Genomic DNA, 16,677 nt, shown 5'->3' on the forward strand with positions numbered 1-16,677 from the left:
TGTAGCTATTTTGGGGGAGTGGGTTTCTTATGGAGCATCTCATAATGAGTCATCAAGATAATAAGCAGAAGGAAAGTTTTATTGCCACTACAGGCTTAATATGTTTTACTTATAGTTTTATAAAAAATTGAGATTAAAATTGAGTAAAAGGTTGTAGAGTTTCTGCATTGCTCTTTGTAATCCCTGATAATCTATATTTGGAGAACCATACAGATTAGAATTCTAGAGTTAATAAACCTTTGCAATGAGAAATTGGTCTGTCAGTAGGTCAAATATTGTTTGACTAGATCTTGACAATTTTGTGTTCAGCTAGCTGACTTGTAAGAGAACAAAATTATCTGCGTTGCACCATCGGCAATATGTTGTCTAAGCCACTTTGCTCAGTCTGAGTGCTTTACTCCTTACACAGTGCAACCCTTTAATTACCAATTTAAATTTGCCAGGTCCCAAGAAACAGGACAGTAAACAGGAAATTAAGCAACAAGGTTTCTATCTGATGTGAGCAAAACAATTAAATCAAACAACTTTGCAGTAAAAGTTCCAATAAATCAGTCGATGCTTCAGGCAAAACTAAATAAGACTGTAAATTAACCAAGAATATGTACTTTTGCATCAGCTGTGTCATTTCACTTTGGCTTTCTTCTACCACTTCTCCTTTTTAAAATTATTTTGGTTTCGCTTTTTATCATTTGATGAACAGTTCCTGGCACGCAGGGGAGTGATCGGAGGAAGGGGGAGCTAGGCAATGATTGGGAGCATTCTCAATCCTCCTGGCCCACAAAGAAACTTTTAAAAAAATCTTTTAAAATTTACTTTACTGGAGCTCTTCTGGTTCTGGATTCACTTCTCATCACTTTTCCTGGTAGGGAAGGCACCGTTGCTCCTCAACTCAGGCCTTAGGCTAACATGACAGTCGGGGCCCTGATAATGTCATTGGAGCTTATTTAAAGGAGGATCCTGCTGGCTTTGGGCTATGTCCTTGCCATTTGCAATTTAAGATTGCAATCAGCCAGATCAGGAGGGGAAGCCAGTGGGTAAGTTCCCTGAACCAGTTTAACTGCCCTGCCCCTTGCACCAACACTCAAACACTCAAAGGACAGGTACAGTACGGGGTTAGATACAGAGTAAAGCTCCCTCTACACTGTCCCCATCAAACACTCCCGGGGCAGGTACAGCACTGGGGTTGGCTGCTGCCTAACTGGAGGTAAAAAAAACCCACCCAACATAGTTAAAATTGCCCCCTAGATTTCACAGTACTTCACTGGCTGTTAAGTGCTTTGGGATATCTTGAAGTCACGAAAGGTGCAATATGAAAGTAAATTCTTTCATTCTTTCTGTTTTTAGTCAGGTATTGGCAGTGCCAGCAGAGGCAGCAAGAACCTGGACAGTAATCTGGTGGTATGGATCATCCTCTCATTATACAACCCGTCCGATTTTTCAATCTATAATGGGCTGGTGATCCATTCTGGCAGGTTATTGCGCAGGCGGTGATGACCAAAGTTTATCCCATTCTCTTTACTTATCTTTCTTTTACCATCTTTATTTTTTTTCATTATTTTATTTAGCATAGAAAGCAAACCACCTCTGGTGGATATGAGACCTGATGATAACTATCTGTATATCTTTTTTACCTGTCTACCTAACTCTAAGGGGCCAAAAAGCTGTGGGTTTATAAGTGCCAAATGTGCCCACTGGTGACCTCTGTCCCTGCCAGAATATGTAGTGTGAGGCAGAGATCTACCCCACCATATAAATACGATAAACTCCAACTTGTCTAAAACTCTGGTGCCTGTTTCCTATCCCATACTAAGTACTGAAGGAGAGGGGGGAGAAACACATATAGAGAGAGTGACATAAACTTGCAGGCCCAATCTTAGGTTTTCCAGGATGCCCTCTTTATTTGACCATGCATACTGGGTGCCTTCAGGACAGACACATCAGCTGCAGTGGCAGTGAGGCCTCCTCCAATCCTCAAAAGTTCATAGCCAGTCTGATTTCAGCCTTACAGGCCTGAAGGCTTCCCAGTGTCTTTACACCCCATGCATTCCCTAAAGAATAAGCAAAGTCCTCGAGAGACAACCGTAAGATCTTACTGAAAAACCAATTGGTGACATACTGGTGACATGCCCATGCTCCAAATTATTCGTGAGCAATGCCACAACTAGTATATTTAAATATTTCCTGAATTATTTTTGAAATACATATATTCCTGTGTTCTTAATGCAAAAGTGATCTTTGGGCTTTATTACAGGGCGTTGTTATGCCTTGTATTCCAAGTTTATACATGGCTTTGTGAACTGCTTTATTTTATGATTGATATGTTACACTAAAGTGAGTGACATCACTTCATGTGACCATATTTTCCTTTGCCTTGTGGCAGGTCGTTCTGGCCATTTACACAGCATCACCTGAAGTACTGGCTTGTGAATGCCAGTGCAGGAAAAAATGACATCACCACAGCAGGTGTCGACATTCTCTGACCATGTTTGCTGACTGAAAACTTGCAGCCGGTCAGCACTTCATAAGCTTTATTTTTTAATGATCCAATTGAAAAGAGTACAGGATTTGAGCACATAATCTAAACTCACACTACAATGCGGTACTGAGGTAGTGCTACATTGCTGGAAATGGTGTCTTTCTGATGAAACGCTAAACTGAGGCCTAGTCTATCTGTTCAGGTGGATATAAAAGATTCCATGACACTATTTGAAAAAGAGAAGGGAGTTCTCCCTGTATCCCGTATCTTGGCCAACATCCTTCTCTCAACCAACACTAACAAACATATTATTAACCAGTCATTTGTCTCATTTTCTAATTGTGGAACCTTCCATTTCCATTGGCAGTTAGCCTCCAATTCAACTTGTGGTGCAAACGATGCTGAAGATTGGACAATGTACACAATAGAATTGCACTTTCTGAGTTTTATTAAGAGATTGTTGCAATTATAATGCATTGCATTTCATTGCCAAAAATGTCAAATGACTTCACATAGTGAACTATTTTGGAGTGGCGTGACTGTTTTTAAGTATACAGACATAGCATCCAGTCTGTGCCAGCAAGATCCCACAAACAGCATTGAGACGATTGACGAGTAAACCTGTTTTTAACTGGTTTTGTTGAGGAAAAGATGTTAGCCATGATAGCAGGAGACCTCCCTCTTCTTTGACTAACAACATGGCACATACAAGTGATCTCATCTGTGCATTTGACTTTTCATCTGAAGCATGAGATCTGTGACAATGAAGCACTCTTTCAGTAATGCATTGGTGAAGTGGCTCAAGGTGCTATATATAAATGTCTTGGATCTTGGAACGCTGTGTAGAATCTCAGAATTTGCTGATTACACCAAACTTGGAGGTGCAGCAAACAGTGAGGATGATATGAACCACCTGCAATAGGCCATAGATAGGCTAGCAGAATGGGCAGAGAAGTGGAAGATGGAATTTAATACTGACAAGTGTGAGGTGATGCATTTTGGCAGAAGGAATAGGGAGAGGTAATATATACTTAATGGCACAGTTCTAAAGAGTGTGCAGGAACAGAGGGACCTAGGGCTGCATGTGCATCGATCTTTGAAGGTGGCAAGACGTATTGAGAGAGTGGTTAGTAAAGCATAAGGCATTGAGTACAAAATGGGGGGGACTTATGTTGAACATATATGAATCTCTGGTTAGGCCCCAGCTGGAGTATTTCATCCAGTTCTGGTCACTACACTTCAAGAAGAATGTGAGGGTCCTTGAAAGTGTGCAGAGGAGATTTACCAGAATGATTCCAGGAATGGGGGATTTTATTATAAGGTTAGGTTTTAAAAGTTGGAAAAGGAGATTGAGGGGACATTTAATAGAAATGTACAAGATATTGACAGGCTTAGATTAGATAGTTAATTCCCATTAACGAATAGTACAAGGACTAGGGGACACAGATTAAACATTTTGGGCAAGAGATGCAGGGGGAATGAGGAAGAACTTTTTTACACAGTGGGTGGTAATGACCTGGAACTCACTGCCCACAAGGGTGGTCGAAGTGGAGACAATCAATTACTTCAAAAGGCAACTGGATGGCCACTTGAAGGAAATAGACTTGCAGGGCTACAGGGATCGAGTGAGGGAGTGGGACTGATTGAATTGCTCCGTGGAGAGCCAGCATGAACTCAATGGGCCAAATGGCCTCCTTCTGTGCTATAAATGACTCTATGATTCTACAGCCTGGCATTATGATTTCTGCTTTCCTCTCAATAAATGTTATTAGCATTCCTCTGATCTTGAAAGATAAGGCCCTGTCCTGCCCATAAGTATCCTGCTGTGAGACATATTGTGTAGCTCCAAATTTCTACTTCTTGATAGCTGGTGTGAACTAAGTACTTTGAAGTCTTGGCAGTGACTCTAGATCTTAATTTAACTTCAGGTAAGTGCCATTCCACTATAATGATCAACTGCTTTGGTCAGGAAACACGTCGATTTTAAAATTCTCACCCTTGTTTTGAAATCCTTCCATGGCCCTGCCACTTCCCATCTCTGTAACCTCCTCCAGCCTTAATGGCACAGTGGCGTAGTGGTTAGCACTGTAGCCTCACAGCTCCAGCGACCTGGGTTCAGTTCTGGGTGCTGCCTGTGTGGCGTTTGTAAGTTCTCCCTCTGACTGTATAGGTTTCTGCTGGGTGCTCTGGTTTCCTCCCATAGCCAAAGATTTGCAGGTTGAGAGGTAAATTGGATATTGTAAATTGCCCCTAGTGTAGGTAGGTGGTAGGAGAATTGTGGGGATGTGGTAGGGAATATGGGATTAATGTAGGATTAGCATAAATGGGTGGTTGATGGTCAGCACAGACTTGGTGGGCTGAAGGGCCTGTTTCAGTGCTGTATCTCTCTATAACCCTATGCGATCTCTCTGCTCCTCCAATTCTGGCCTCTTAGGCATCTCCAATTTTCATTGCTCCAGCATTGGCGGCTGTACCTTTCGCTACCTAGGCCTTAAGCTTTGGAATTCCCTCTCTAAACATCTCCACCTTATCACCTCTCCGTCCTCCTTAACGACACTCCTTAAAACCTATCTCTTTGGCCGAGCTTATGTTCACCAATCCTAATATCTCCTTACATGGCTTGGTGTCAAATTTTGTTTGATAACATTCCTGTGAAGTAACTTGGGATCTTTTGTAATGTTAAAGGTGTTATATAAATACAAGGCACTGTCATCTTTACATAGGACTCCTTTATTTTGGTTGTGAATTTATCCAGAGTTTTAGAAAAGGACTTATAACATCATGCATAAAGCAGATCAAACTCAGTTTGCTCATATCTAATTTTGATCTTAATCAGCATTGACTGACTGTGTGCCTTGATCCCGAAGCAATGTGTCAAACAGCACTAATTCATAACTTGATGTACTATGCAGACCAATGTGCCCAGACACCAGCAGCTATATGAATCAAACCTTCTACACCAACCAGAGTCATATTCATTTGCTAATCTTTTATTATTTTTAACGTGTCTTTCAAGACATGACCATGTTTATACTCACTGTAGGGAACCATAATAAGACCAGTGATGGAATGATATGATAAGAAAACTCTGCAGTTCAGCTTTCAAGACCTGCTTGAAAACTCCCTAAGACACTGACACTGCCCTATTAAAATGATAGATTAACTACACCACAAATCTTATTTAATTATTTAATAACTGACTGCATAATAGCTCCTCTAATGGCTCTGTTAATCAGTGTGGAAATGAACCAAGTATGTGCTGAGATATGTAATTTCAACCAAGAATAGCATTTGAGTGTGTTACAATTGACCTCAGTGTTCCCAAAGTAGATACGGGAAAAATATGCTTGTGTTCCCACTCCTGGTCACTGCTGAATGGTACCCCACTGGAAAGTGTACATAGGTAAACTTTATGGGGTAGAATTTCACTGAGAGTTCTCTCACAGTAATTTTGGTGGAAGGTTAGAGGAAACCCTAGAGAAATGAGTAAACCCCCATGAAAATTCTATCACGAAAGGGTGATTGTCTGGTGGTACTGGAGCAGAATAGGCATGAGAAATGACACAGAAACCTGCCACTTTTGATCCTCACCCGCTTTTTACATCTACCCAATTTGCTGTCAACTGTGCCAGAAGCTGGTGGTGCTGGCCCAAATATGGATGATCGTATTTAAATGAGATGAGAGTGATATGTTGTTGCCATGTGCTCCATTTTCTGTTTTTGGACACCAATCACGTTTGAGGAAATGGTTGGCATGCTCTTGAAGCTTCTTGGTGGCTCTGTTCTCCACAGTGAGAGCAAAGCCTCTGGGCAAATGTGCTTCCTTCATTGGCGGTTAGTGATTAGATATTCCAGGCTGCGTCTTCCATGAATGTGTTAGCACAGGTATCTCAGACTCCCTTCCATACCATGCCTCTCAACCTGGGTCAGAGAGGCTCAACTGAAATGTTCCTGAATCAAGAGATCCCTGACATTCTTGGCATCCTCACCAGCCCTTCGCACCCAAGCTGTGTCTGGCCACTTCCTGGTGCAGCCGGAGTGCCTCTCTGTTCAGCGTCATCTCCCTCCACCTCCACTTCCTCCTCCTCTGTCACTCCTTTTCCTGTTCTTCCTCTGATGAGCTGTCGCCTTCCAGGACCTCACTGTCTTCAAGGTCCACACCTCTCTGGTGAGCCATGTTATGGAGAATGCAGCAAACCACCACAATAACTGAGACCCTTGCAGGAGGGTACTGGAGGGTGCCAACTGATCAATCCAGGTACCAGAAGCACATTTTGAGAAGGCTGATGGCCTGCTCAATGGTTGTCCTAGTGAGCTGCTGGAATTGGTTGTATTGCCTCTGTCTGGAACTCCCATAGAGGGGTGAGTAACCATGACTTCAAGGGATATCCCTTGTCCAGGAGGATCCAACATACGCTTTGGGGGTTGGAGTGAAGATCTGAGGTAGCCCGGATTGCTGGAGGATGAAGGAGTCATGGCAGCTGCCAGGAAAGTGAGCGCTCACACAGAGGAAGCTCTTGTTAGATTTAGATTTAGATTAGAGATACAGCACTGAAACAGGCCCTTCAGCCCACCGAGTCTGTGCCGACCATCAACCACCCATTTATACTAATCCTACACTAATCCCATATTCCTACCAAACATCCCCACCTGTCCCTATATTTCCCTACCACCTACCTATACTAGTGACAATTTATAATGGCCAATTTACCTATCAACCTGCAAGTCTTTTGGCTTGTGGGAGGAAACCGGAGCACCCGGAGAAAACCCACGCGGACACAGGGAGAACTTGCAAACTCCACACAGGCAGTACCCAGAATCGAACCCGGGTCCCTGGAGCTGTGAGGCTGCAGTGCTAACCACTGCGCCACTGTGCCACCCACAGTGTTGTGGTTGCAGACCCGCTGAATGTTGAGGTAGTGAAAGCCCTTCCTGTTAATGTATCTCACTGGCTGAAAACGGGTGCCTTGATAGCCACATGATGCCTTGCACATGCAATGGCACTAAAATCCACTGCCCTCTGTGTCTGTGAGGCCACATCTGTCATGAACTGAATGTACTATCTCGCTCTGGCAAAGCAGGTATCAGTAACCTGCGAGATGCAGTGGTGTGCTGCAGTTTGCGAGATGCCACGAAGGTTCACAGCTGTTTCTTGAAAGGAGCCATGAGCAAAGAAGTTCAAAGCCACAGCGACTTTGACGGCTACTGGCAGGGCATGGCGAGCAGTGGTGCAAGGTGTGAGGTCTTCGGTGATGAGGTCACAAATGTCTGCGACCATTTGCCTGGAGAGTCGCAGTCTCCTGTGACACTGGGTCTCGATCATCTCCAGGTAGCTACGTCTTTGGTGGTAGATCCTGTGTTGAGTGGAAGGTATCTGTGTCTATCCTGTCCCATGCCCTCCTGCTGCCTGGGGTTCCAGCCTTCCTGTGGAAGGTGATGCTCCCCATCACTACTGGGCCCAAAATCTGACAGTCATGTCCCCATTGCCAGCTGCAGCCTTCCTTTTGGACTGGTGGCTGCCCTATTGTGATTGGCAGTCATGGTCCTTGCTCTGCTGCCCCTATTCAATGTCCCACCCTTCCCCCACCCTGGTGAATATTGCCAGTGCCGGGAATGGCGTCTCGATACTGACACGCCGGCTAGCTTTGGTATTCTTGGGCACCCTCACCTCCTTTCCCATCCTCGATGGGTAGAAAATTCAGCCCAATGCCTCCAGAAGAGAATTATAGAATCATAGTATGAGACAGCACAGAAGGAGGCCATTCTGCCCATCATGCCTGTGTCACAGAAGGGGAAAAGATGTAAAGAAACAAATTTGCCTTAATCCGCTGTATAAGAAAAGTCATAAGCACCAAAATATCACTTCTTCTCTCCTCCCTGACATTCACAGAAAAATGCTTTTTAGAGATCTTGTCCCTTCTTGTTTTCAGATTATGTACTGTCAAGAATCTGAATGTTGTCACAAAGATTTGTTTGATTTGCAGTTGCATTTTATTATAGCATAAAGTCTACTAATTGGAGATAGTTATCACAAAAGCACAAGAACACTCCAGCTAAACGGGATATGGCTAATTTGAGATATTGAGATTCTCCTTTTCTATATTAAGCCCCTGCAGTAATTCAACACCACAGGCATAGATATTCCTTGATAGTCAGGGGGAGTAATGATGCTGCTTTTTTCTTAAGGAACATTGATTAAAATACTGATTTATCTTTGGAGTGGGTCACGAACCCTACCTTTCCCCCTCCCTTTCAAACAGTGTATGTATTGTGCCACAATAAATAGCTCATGGCATTTTGCCTCGCGAACATCACTTAGAAAAATTGAATAATTCATGCAACATACGCATAAGAAAGCTAAAGGTTAAGGTTTCATGTGAAAAGAAAACAACATCATCTATAAGGGATGTTATCGTCATCAAATGGAACCCTTTAAGGCTCTCTTTCGATAATGATCTCACGCTTTGATCTTCCAGATCACATCTGAAGGAGAAAAATTACAATGTAATATATTTGCTGCAGATTGTTGTACCTAAGTTATCATGGTGCAATCCACTCACAATACAGTGGTGCCTGAGTCTTTCTATCTATATAGCGTTATACAATTGACAGATTGGGTAGTATTTGTCTCATTAACTTGCGTTTTCCTTGACTACCCCTTTATGTTTGCCAGTGACTAGGAGGGCAGGTAATGAGGGAGGAATCTCTTGTTAGCAAACTGATACCTCCTTTGAAAACCCATAATTACTTAAAGGAAGGGATTAAGTGCCCCTATTGAACTATATCTCCAACACAGAAGTCCTTGAAGCGGCCAACACCCCCAGCTTATACACACTACTGAGTCAGCGGCGCTTGAGATGGCTTGGCCATGTGAGCCGCATGGAAGTTGGCAGGATCCCCAAAGACACATTGTACAGCGAGCTCGCCACTGGTATCAGACCCACCGGCTGTCCATGTCTCCGTTATAAAGACGTCTGCAAACGCGACATGAAATCGTGTGACATTGATCACAAGTCGTGGGAGTCAGTTGCCAGCATTCGCCAGAGCTGGCGGGCAGCCATAAAGACAGGGCTAAATTGTGGAGAGTCGAAGAGACTTAGTAGTTGGCAGGAAAAAAGACAGAGGCGCAAGGGGAGAGCCAACTGTGCAACAGCCCCAACAAACAAATTTCTCTGCAGCACCTGTGGAAGAGCCTGTCACTCCAGAATTGGCCTTTATAGCCACTCCAGGCGCTGCTTCACAAACCACTGACCACCTCCAGGCGCGTATCCATTGTCTCTCGAGATAAGGAGGCCCAAAAGAAAAAAGAAAGAAAGACTTAAAGGAAGGGATTAAGTGCCCCTATTGAAGGGGCACAACTAACGTATGGTAACAAAATAAATGTAAAAGAAAAATTTTGACGGAGACTTCATTCAAATTAAAATAACATTCCCTGGGGTGATAATGAACTCCAGTCCCCCTGGTGCCCAACGGTCGCAGAAGGACTGCAAACTGATACAAGCACTCTTTTATCACCCAATTAACTTAGAGTTAGGAGGGAATATTCAAATTAGTTCAGGCCTGATTTCACCTAGTATCTGTCATGACAATTATCCTTAATTGAAATGGGCAAAGGTTGTCTAGAATTAGCTTAACTGGGCAAATTCAGAAAAACTAACAGATTTGAGTTAATCCCGTTCAAATCTATTTGAAATAAAAACAGAAATTGCTGGAAACAATCAACAGGTCAGGCGGCATCTATAAAGAGAGAAAAACAGAGGTAGGGCCAGAATTTGATGTCGTAGGGTACCTAATGGTGTCTGCCATTAGATAGACTTGTTCCTGCAGCTGTCACCTCAACATAATTTTGCCCATAAAGCTGCTGAAAGTACGAGCTGGTAACAACGCGACAATGGAAACAGGGCATTTGGGGCTAGAGGGAACAGGGCAAGGAACAGGGTATCTCCTGCAGCAATGAAGCTTAAGGGCAGGTGCATAATCTGAGCAAGGATTGAGCGGGAGGGAGAATTAACTGGGGTGAATTCAATGTCAAGTCAGGTACAGAAAGAGAAACGAAGGGCAGAATTTTAATCTGCAAGGGTTTTTGTATCATCATTAGCCACGGGTGAGGCACCAGAAGACTGGAGGATAGCTAATGTTGTGCCTTTATTTAAGAAGGACAGCAGGGATAAGCCAGAGAATTATAGGCCACTGAGCCTTACATCAGAGGTGGGAAAGTTATTGGAAGGGATTCTGAGAGACAGGATTTATATGCATCTGGAAAGGTATGGTCTGATTAGGGATAGTCAGCATAGCTTTGTGCGTGGGAAATCATGTCTCACGAATTTGTTTGAGTTTTTCGAGGAGGTGACCAAGAGGATTGACGAGGGCAGGACAATGGATGTTGTCTATGTGGACTTTAGCAAGGCCTTTGACAAGGTCCCGCATGGTAGGCTGGTCCAGAAGGTTCGAACACATGGGATCCAGGATGAGCTAGCAAATTGGATACAGAATTGGCTTGGTGATAGGAGGCAGAGGGTGGTAGTGGAGGGTTGTTTTTCAGATTGGAGGCCAGTGACCAGTGGTGTGCCGCAGGGATTGGTGCTGAGCCCTCTGTTGTTTGTCATATATATTAATGACTTGGATGTGAATGTAGGGGGCATAATTAGTAAGTTTGCAGATGACACCAAAATTGGTGGTATAGTGGACAGTGAAGAAGGTTGTCTAAGGTTACAACAGGATATAGATCAACTGGGAAAGTGGGCAAGGGAGTGGCAAATGGAATTTAACGCAGTCAAGTGTGAAGTGATGCATTTTGGGAAGTTAAACCAGGGCAGGACATATACAGTGAATGGCAGGGCCCTGGGGAGTGTTGTTGAGCAGAGAGACCTTGGGGTGCAAGTACATAGTTCCCTGAAAGTGGCATCACAGGTAGACAGAGTGGTGAAGAAGGTGTATGGCATGCTTGCCTTCATCAGCCAAGGCATTGAGTACAAGAGTTGGGATGTCATGTTACAGTTGTACATAACGTTGGTTAGGCCGCATTTGGAGTACTGTGTGCAGTTCTGGTCACCACACTACAGGAAAGATGTGATTAAGCTGGAGGGGTGCAGAAAAGATTCACAAGGATGTTGCCTGGTTTGGAGGGCTTGAGTTATAAAGAGAGATTGGATAGGCTGGGTCTGTTTTCCCTGTAGCGAAGGAGGCTGAGAGGGGACATGATAGAGGTCTATAAAATTATGAGAGGCATAGATAGGGTAGATAGCCAGAGTCTGTTTCCCATGGTAGGGGTGACTAAAACTGGTGGGCATAGATATAAGGTGAGAGGGAGGAGGTTTAAAGGGGATCAAAGGGGTAAATTTTTCACACAAAGAATAGTGGATATCTGGAATGAGCTGCCTGAGGAGGTGGTGGAGGCAGGAACAGTAACAACATTTAAGAGGCATCTGGACAGGTACTTGAATGAGCAAGGCATAGAGGGATATGGAATTAATGCAGGCAGGTGGGATTAGTATAGATAGGCGCTATGGTCGGCATGGACGCGGTGGGCCGAAGGGCCTGTTTCTATGCTGTACGACTCTATGACTCTATGAGGGTTGGGGGTGGAAGCAGATGCTGATGTGTATGATGGGGTAAAAGATCAAAAAGTGCTGGCATGTCAGAAACTCAATCGGCTCACTTTCGCCTTTCACTTGTGTGTGTGGGAAACTCCCATGGCAATGGTGGCTCTGAGATTCACATATGTAAAAAGGCAGTTGAAGGAAGTTTTAACCCCGCCTTCTGTTTTTAACAGGCAATGCATGTGTTTCCTGACCTATCTGAAACTCGTCAAGGTCAACATGGTGAGAGCACAGAGGGGATTGATGGCTCTATGAAATTGACAGTCTGGAAAGCCTTTAAAGACTAAAACAGGACAGCTGCTTCCTTGGAAGGTGAAACACTTTTGCTCACACGACTTGTTCTGAGAGTGTGCTTTCACGTCTTTAAAGGTGATTTCCAAGATTTTGTGGAGGTCATTTCTGCTATCTTGGACCTTACCATGATCTGCACTTCCCTTCTCAGTAGCATGGGAGAAGCTTTACTTTGGACCTCTTATAAGGAACAAGAGGAGCAGCAACACCAACAGCACCAGGAGCAGCAGGAGCAACACCAGCAGCTGCTGCCTTCTTGTCAGTCACATGCATCCCTACAGGACAGAGGGGATGGACAGAGAGCTCCAGCTCGAAGAAGGCAATGCCCACAACATGGGGTTAACAGGCAGAAGATCAGCTTTCTGGACATGACTAAGCAACAGTGCCTCAGGAGGCTCACACTTTCATGACAGGTTGACCTCCTTCTAAGTGGGCCAGGTGGGCATGCATTGCCAGTGGCCATCAAGGTGGCCATAGCCCTGAATTTCTTCGCCTCCAGATCCTTTCTGGGATTTGCTGGTGACATCTGCAGGATTTCACAATCTACTGCACACAAGTGCATCTCCCAGGTGACCAATGCCACGTTTGCCTGGGCCGCCAATTATGTCTACTTTGCTATAGATGAGGCCAGTCAGAACCAGAGGGCTCTCGGAATTGCTGCAGGGGCTGGATTCCCACAGGTACAGGGAGTCATGGACTGAACACATATAGCAATAAAGGTGCTCTCATATCAACCAGCAGTCTTTGTCAATCAGAAACGATTCCACTCCATTAATGTTCAACTGGTATGTGACCACCAGTAGGTTTTCATATATGTCTATGCAAGATATCCTGGAAGCTGACATGATGCCTTCATTTTCTGACTGTCACATCTCCATACAGAGTGAACGGGTGGCTCCTTGGAGACAAGGGCTCCCTCTAAAGACACCTGTGAGGAAACCTACAACTGATGAACAGGAAAGGTACAATTGAAGCCACAAAAAGACAAGAACAACCCACTGGGTTGCTGAAGATGCAATTCTGCCTGGACAGATCTGGTGGCGAATTTCAGAATGTACCAGTAAAGGTGTCCAGAATGGTAGCGGTTTCCTGTGCCTTGCACAACGCAGTGCAGCAGAGAGGACTGGAACTGCATAAGGAGGAAGGTGATGACTGCTTCATAACCAATGAAGGCGGAGGAAGAGGAGGAGCAGCAGCAGGAGGACCAGGATGTGAAGGAGGCTGATGTGGTCCGGGTGGCTGCAGCCACTCACCTAGCTCCCAGAGAAGCTCATGACAGACTCATAAGGCACAGTTCAGATAATCTGAGTGTGTGAAGCCATATGGCACAACAGTGCTGAATCCATTGCCCACCTACCCATCCTCACCCGTCACAATTCATTCTTTCAGTCAATAGTCCCTACATCTCACTCACACCCTTTGTTCATCTCCTACTCTGGTCACACCATTCATCTCCAGGCAAATGGCAATTTGTCAAGCTGGAGGCAACAATGGCGATGACTGGACAATGGAGAATTCAAATAAAGTTTATGCTTCATTAACATTTTCAAATACGTTAACACAGTAACATTATAAACACCCATGTGAATCCCTTGTGGAGCTAAAAAGTCTTCCTCTTCCGTTTCCTATTAATTCTATGAGGTGCTACCCCTGTGGCTTCAGCAGGGTTAGAGACAGGCTGCTCATCGCCCTGCTCTTACAGCAAAGATGCCTGTGGCGGACATCCTCTGGGTTTTGGGGCCCCTGAGGGTCCTGCCAAACACTGTCCCACTTTTAACTGTGTCCAGTCATCGTGGAAGGAGACAGTATGTGGAGCTCTGACTGAGGTGGGGGGTGGGGTAAGGGATGAGAAATAGGAGTGCCTTGAGCAGAGTCCCCACTACCATGTGCCCTTTCTCCATCTTCCCTTTCATGATCTACCCGCATTCAGCTGCAAGCCAAGAACTGGCGAGCACGTCGTAGCACTTTGTGGAGGTGCTGAACGGCCAAGACCTGTTTGAAATAGCAGATTGAGTGTGCAGGTCTCTGGTCAGGGCAAGAGTGTACTCGGTTGCCTGCAACATCTGATTCTCCATGTAGATGGTCACTCTTTCCATGGAGGTGGACATCAGCACAAATACCTGAGACATCCTTCCACTTGTGCTTGAAACAGAATCCTCCAATATCTCTCCAAAGGTCCGCAGTGCCTCAGGAAATGCTGACAGATCCTCTCCATCAACAGCCCCCTAGTCTCAGTATCTGCATCCAGCTGAGCAGAGCTTGGATTGTCCTGCACCCGCTGACAGGGAATCTTCACTGCTGTCCCTATCTCCAATATCTGTTCCTGCTCACTTGTGGGGGGGAATTTTATGCTCTCCCCCATGTCGGATTCGGAGGTGGGGAGAGCATATAACCCTGCCACCTTCCCACTTCAACCCAAATTAATTCTGGGGGAGGGTGAGGAGGGGGGGGGTGGATGAGGTAGTCCCTTGTTAAAAGGCACTTAGTCCCTGAACAAGTTACCCAGCAACAGGAAGGGCAGGGGCTCACTGAGAGCCATCCCCCTACACCCCCCTATCTCCCCACCACCGCACCCCCCCCTCTCGGGACCCCCACCCCACAAAACCTCCTCCCACCCTTACTTACCTGCAGCCTTCATCCAGGGCCTTGGGGGAGTCCAGTATTGGCAGCAGCCACCACCTCTGCGGTGGCGCTGCTCAGTTAAAGAGCTGCTGGCCTCTGATTGACTGGCAGCTCTCAGCAGGTGGGACTTCCACCGCTGGGGTCCTTGATCCTGGGAAAGGCCCGCTGCTGTCAACCTAAGGACTTAATTGGCACTTGATCCAGCGGGCCTTCCAAAGAGGAGGCGACGCGGGGCTCTCGCTGGTGCTTTTGCTGGTGGTCGAGACCCCTGTTACCAAGACAAAATCCTGGCCGTGATGTTTTGCTCACCAAGTGACAACCCAGCTATCTCACTTGGAGGTTCTCCCGAGGTGTGTGTCTCTACACTGGTGGAGGCTGTGCAAGAGCCATGTAACGGGTTCCTCAGAGTATGCAATCTTCTCTGAGGACTCCTCGGTCTGCTCCCATGCCAGTTCCTGTGTCACGCTTGAAGGATTTGTGGGAAATAAAAGACACGAATTAGAACTGACATAGAAAAGGGTTCGAAGTTATCATTGTGCTGCCATTCACTTATCAGTTAGTGGTGTCAGTAAATTGATATGAGTGATTGTTAAGTGCCATGTGGTGGTGTAATATCCAATTCTGTCACTGGGTATCTGGGAGACCACCATCTCTCTATCTCCAATGACCTCGCACTCTACCACCTTGCTGATCTGCAAGGCTTCCTCCACCGTAGTGGTCAAAGTGGCAATGACAGGAGGGTCAGCTCCCAGTTCTCTGTACCTCTATGGAGTTCTGTATTCTCTTCTCCTGCATAGAGGGAAAGCAGAGACTTATGTGTAAGAAATATATTGTGTGGAGAGGATGGAATAACATTTGTGGAAGGTGACTGTGAGGCATGGGTGTGAGTCTCAATAAGATGTGCCAGTGTTGGCTGTTCAGATTGGAATGTGAGGAGGTGCTTTGAGAGAGAGGAATGAGCTATAAGGTCTGTTGGTCTGAGGAATGCTGTGCAGGAGAATGCTGGGGAATTCAAAGTGTGGGGATTGGCATTTGAATGTGAGATGCCACACACCTTTCCTGCCCTAATTAGCTCATTGAGCCTCTTGCAGCACTGTATTCAGCTGCAAGGCACCATAAACGTGTTGCTCACTTCTTCAGCTACCTCCATCAATGCTTGTTTGATTTGAGAGGCTAACTTCTTTCTCCCATCTGTGGGAAACAATATTTTTTTTCGAGCCATCGCAACCCGCAGCATGACCTCCAGGGAAGCATCAGAGAACTAGGGCAGGGTTGGGGGCACAGTGGGGGATAGTGTTCCCATGTTGTGCATCCATCCTTCTGCTTGTTCTATCCTCAGAGACATATCTGCAATGGATCTGTTCTAACCCCTGCCAGAGTCACTTTAAATAGAGATCTTTCCTTTGACAGTTGCGGGTTGTCATCATGCCCGCACTATGGTCCCTTTGTTGGTCTCCCAGGCTGATAGTCAGGTGAGGGCCATAAATCACATCAATACCAGGTCACCCCTGCCATTATTTTTCCGTCTAAGTGGCTGCGGCATAAAAATGGGCATAAATCCAGCACATGTACAATTGCCATTGACTGAAAACAACTTTTTATTGCTTTAGGTGAGACTATCAGCAGAGCAGCATGAATATCCCAACAAATTATGCCACTACACAACTAAACTCACTTATTCCTTAGCTC

At 45.4% G+C, this 16,677-nt stretch overlaps 1 protein-coding gene across 2 annotated transcripts in view; it reads left to right on the forward strand.

Annotated features, from left to right (window-relative positions):
- Positions 1-16,677, forward strand: part of LOC137376488 (zinc finger CCHC domain-containing protein 3-like) — a 153,532-nt gene that overhangs the window by 67,522 nt on the left and 69,333 nt on the right. The gene's annotated exons all lie outside the window — the stretch shown is intronic.

This window comes from Heterodontus francisci, chromosome 13, assembly GCF_036365525.1.
Source record: "Heterodontus francisci isolate sHetFra1 chromosome 13, sHetFra1.hap1, whole genome shotgun sequence".
NCBI classification, from domain to species: domain Eukaryota; kingdom Metazoa; phylum Chordata; class Chondrichthyes; order Heterodontiformes; family Heterodontidae; genus Heterodontus; species Heterodontus francisci.